Genomic DNA, 5,002 nt, shown 5'->3' on the forward strand with positions numbered 1-5,002 from the left:
CCTGTTTCTTGTTCATTGTAGGTTTCTTGGTTTGGTAGGGAGTTGATATGACATTCTGCTATTGTAGGGGTGAGCAAAACCAAAAAAACAGTTGTTCAAAGAATGATCAGGTTATTCCCTTCTGCTCAGCCCCAGTGGGGCATATTTGGCATGCTGTGCTCAGTGCTGGTTTTCCCAAGGAAAAGGAGACGATACTGGAGCAGGTCCAGTGAAGGGCAACAAAGACAAAAAGGGAATTGAAGCCTCTGTCATGAGGGAGAGAGGGTGCAAGAGCCAGGCTTGTTCAGCCTGGAGAAGAGAAGACTCAGGGGGTTTTTGCCAATGTGTTTTAATACCTGGTGAGGGATTAAAGAAGATGCATTGGTGCCAAATGATGGGTGAGAGGGGTAAACTGAAATGCAGAAAGTTCTGCTTAAAATGCATTTTCTTTACCATGAGTGTGGTTAAACATTGGCACAGGTTGCCTGGGAAGGTGGTGGAGTCTCTGTACTTCATAATTAAAACCCAGCTGGACTAGTCCCGGGCAGCCTGCTTCAGGTGATCCTACTCAGAGCAGGGATGTTAGGTCATTTCTTTTATGTAGAATGATTGTGAAGACTCCTGATAAGGCTAAATAGAAAAATAAGTTGGAGCAAATGCACCTGTCCCATCCCCTCTTCTGGTGAAGGCAGAACACATACTCCAACGTCAAAGCACAGGTGAATCAGATGCAGAGCAAAGAAAACAGACTTCATGACAGCAGATTTTGCAGAAACCAAAAGTAGATCAAGCCTGGGAAGACAAGTGGATATTTAGGTGGCCTGATAACTAGGCAGTTGTTGCTTGGTTAGGAGCATTTCAGATGGGATGTTAAGCATGTTGTTTCAAGACTTGCTGGCCTTTCCAGCTGTTGGCAGTGAGCCTGGGGCTTTGTTGAGGAAATTCACAACTTGTTTTTTGATGTTTTCTCTGAGTCATTTTACAGTGAGCTGTGGCTGAGACAGGGCTCTGGGCCTGTGCTGTATCTTAGTGCCCATTGATCAATGTTGGAGGCACCGTGTGTCCTATGGGGTGGGAACGTGTGTGCAGCACCCCTGCAATTGGGATAAATCTGGTATATTTAAATTACAAGGATCATTTTTCTCTCTTCTCTGTGCTGATGGCTGAGGGACACTGTGTGTGGAATCCATTGCCCATTGTTGCTGGAAAGGGATTTCTGAGTACACCTAAACTGAAAACATCAAAAGCTCTTAATGGGCACAACAGACCTCTCACCTGAGAACAAAGCAGCACGTTCTGTTGCTGCTATGACCCCTGCAGCCTCAGAACTTGCTGACAAATCCATTAGCAAATGATGCAGGCAGTGATTTCAACAGGTTTCAGAAGCAGGTAATTAGGGATTTATTCTTAATCTTCTCTTTGTTGTGCTTTATCATCCTCTAGATATTGGAATTGCCCAACCTGCCTTCAGCAATGGCTGTATTTTCCTCGGTAGTTGGATTGTTCCTGCTTTTTGTGTCCATTTGCCTTCACTCTGAACATCCAGTTTGACATTTGACATTTGAATCATGTAAATTCGCCAACAGAGCTGTTGGACCACTGGAGTTGATGCACTTGTTGCTTTGTGCCAGAGTTCTGCCTGTTCCCTCCATGCCCCATCCTGTTTCTGCTTTCCCCCCTGCTTGTTGGGGGGTTGTGGATGCTGGAACATTCTCCCCACTGCTTTTCCCCAGGGCTCAGGCATGTCCCAGAGCCTGCATTAGCTTCCAGGGCAGCAGAGCTGCTCCAGCCACCTTCTTCAGCAGGCCAGCTTGAAATCCTGCTCCCCGTTCTCTGGAGCTCTCATGGGATGTGGCCCCTCAGTGGCTTATTCCCTGCCTGGAAATACTTATGGGCCTCTGCGTTTTCATTTGAACAATGCTGTAATCCCCTCTGCCCTGTCCTGCCCAGCCCAGCTCTGCTTTTACCTGCTTCTTTCACACTATTAGGTATTATATTTCTGCTTTTTCCTTCTTGCCTTTTTAAAGGCAAAAAACTGCTCCTCCACCCTCCATTTGCAGCATGAGCAAAGGGACAGGAAATGTCCAGGCAAATCTTCTGGTCTCAATAAAATGATGATAAATGAGCAAACCCTTGTACAAGTCCTAACCTGCTGGTGTTTTACAAGGTGGTGCCACTGTGCTCAGCAGCCAGATGTGAGCCCAGTTTTGGTGGCAACCATAGGTACCTCAGCAAAGACCTTGTCATGAATTCACCTAAGACTCACCATATCGACCACTGCTAGCCCAGGTTACATCACCTGGAAGGGGTACACCTGTGTCAGCAAAAGTTACCCAGATAACAAATTATCCCAGCTGTGCTTGCAATATTCTTGTTGCCAAAGCTGTAGCTGATCCACAGGCTCCTGCCTCCGCTTTCAGAGAAAGGATAACTCTGCATTGCTTTAAATCTCCCAGTATCCAAATATTTAAAGGCACCTTTGAGCCATTCTGAAGGTAGAAGACTGCAAATCTTGTGGTCATGTTTTCTCATCTGTTAAACTTTGGGGCAATGCATGTGGACTTTGTCATTTCTCAGCAAATCCTGGGGATCATAAAGCCATGGAATTTTAATAGAGTACTTGGGTTAGAAGAGATCATAAAGATCATTTAGTACCAACCCCTCTGCTGTGAGCAGGGACATCTTCAACTAGACCAGTTTGCTCAGAGCTCCATCTACAACCTGGCCTTGAGCATGTCCAGGAATGGGGACCTATAGCTTCTCTGGACAACCTGTTCAGTGCCTCACCACCCTCAATGGGAAGAATTTCTCCCTAATACCTAATCTAAATCCACCATCTTTCAGTCTGAAGCCATTCCTTCTTGTCCTGTCATTATGTGTCTTGTAAAAAGTCCCACTCCATCTTTCTGTAGGCTCCCTTCAGCTACTGGAAGGCCACAATTAGGTCACTCTGTAGTCTTTGGTTTTTTTTCCCAGGCTGAACAAATCCAATTCTCTTAGCCCTTCCTTATAGGAGAGGTGCTCCATCCCTTAAATTAATTTTGTGGCCTCCTCTGGACATCTGCTGGTTGACCTTAGAGCCTGGATATTGCTGTTCTTTGACTTCTTGATTGACAGTCTACCTAAAGCAAAATCCAGAACACCTTTCTCAGGAGCAGACAGTCCCTGCACCTCTAAGGGGTCTGGAAAGGCCGGATCCAAAGGAAAGGGGTGTCTCAGGTACACAAGAGAGGACAAGTGAGGTCTCTGCTGTAATTTTATCTCCTGTTGCCTTGGAGCACTGTGACTAATTCCTATTGTGAAAGCTGGGGTAGGGCCTGGGTTATTCAGAGCACGCTTGTTTGACAACCATTCTGGGATTCCACTTCCAGAGCAGTGAGTGGGCACTCACTTGTTTGATTAGCTGTGGTCCCAGCCATAAACAAGAGCTGCACAAACACAGAGCTTCCCTGGGGGACCTGTGCTGTGTCATGTTGCAAGAGCTGGGGCGAGGGCAGAGGGAGAGCTGAGGCAACAGCAATGGGCTTTGATGTGCTGGTTTTGCAGAGCCACCTCAGAATCTCTCCACAGACCCACCAGCTGGGTCCCTCCTGGGTCCCTACCTGAGCCACTCTTTGGGCAGCTTTCTCCTCAAAGGATCAGCTCATGGTTTGCAAGGATGCAAGGGTGTCTCACACAGCAGTTGTTGGGAGGCTCAGGAGAAGAGGAGCTGGATGGAGCCTTTCTTCTGCCACTGGAATCCTGCTTGCTGGGTGCCCTTGACAGCTTTAAGTGACCATAAGAAGATTTATGAAAGGGAGCGGGGGAAACAGGTTGATGAAGCACAGTTGGGGTGATGGGATGACCACAGCAGGTTGAGTGCTGTGAGGTTTTTGTGCTTACTGAATTGTTCAGACTTGGATGTTCATTCTTTGGGGCTGCTGAGATCTTTTCAGTGGCTGTTTGGGGTCTCTGTGGGGCTGTCTGACGTGAGGCTGACCCCTTGAAACCAAGAAGCACATGTGTTCTAGAAATAAAGGCCTTTTAAAGAGGTATCTTGCTCAGGCACCCACAATACTAGTCATTTTTGAAAATCTTTAGGTTAAATCTCCATGGCTGGCTAGGGAAGGAGTGATTGTCTGGGTTTGGTTTTTTTTTGGCACAGAGAGGGAATAATCTCCCCTAGTTTGCTGTTCCCACAATGGCCATTCTTCTAGACTGGGGAATGACTTGTTTGCTGGGGTCTCTGATATCAGGAAAATGCTCTGGAATTGAAGTGATTTTTGCCAGCCAAGGCAGCAGCTTTTGGGAAGCACTCATTCCCAAGCAAAGCAGCTCTGGCAGGCAGCAGCTTTTAGTGCTTGTGGTCTCCTCAGAAAGGCAGAGTGATCCAGCTGAAGGAGTGAAGGTAGTATTTAATAGGTGCAGGGTGCACCACAGGGAAGAAGAAATCAAGATACTGGGTGGGGGAATTGCAAAATGGGAGAAATGCAGTCTGGAAAGAGGCTGGGACAGGAGGAGTAGTGGGTGAAGCAATGCTGGTTGCTGGCATCCCAGTGCTGTGGAGTTGGGGGTGGAACAGAACAAAATTGCAAGTTGCTCAGACCATACAAGCTGTCACAAAGATGTGCTTTCTGGTGCTGTGAAGCCTTTGCACCAGACTCAAGTGCTAGAGGCTCAGCAGCCACCAGGAGAAAAATAAACACTGGCCAAAAGCACAGTGGGGAGGTGCTGGGTAGCTGGTGATGCCACGGTGGGCTCTGGCAGAGGAATCAGCTGGGGTGTATCAAGGATCTCCCCATAACTCCACTTTCTTGCTGAGCATCATGACCAGGCTCTGCAAACTCTGCCTCTTCCCTCCAGAGAGCAAGAAAGGGGGATCTGTTCCCCAGGGTTTAATTTGCTGTCACAAACGAAGGTGCCAAGAGCTTGTGTTGGCAGTGAGCCTGCAGAGAAACACTTGTGCCTTGTGCTGGTGACTCCTGCACTGCTGAAGGTGCCAGACAGACTACTCCTGTTAATGTTGCTCCTGGATATGCATGGG

Source organism: Oenanthe melanoleuca, chromosome Z (assembly GCF_029582105.1).
Source record: "Oenanthe melanoleuca isolate GR-GAL-2019-014 chromosome Z, OMel1.0, whole genome shotgun sequence".
Lineage (NCBI taxonomy): Eukaryota > Metazoa > Chordata > Aves > Passeriformes > Muscicapidae > Oenanthe > Oenanthe melanoleuca.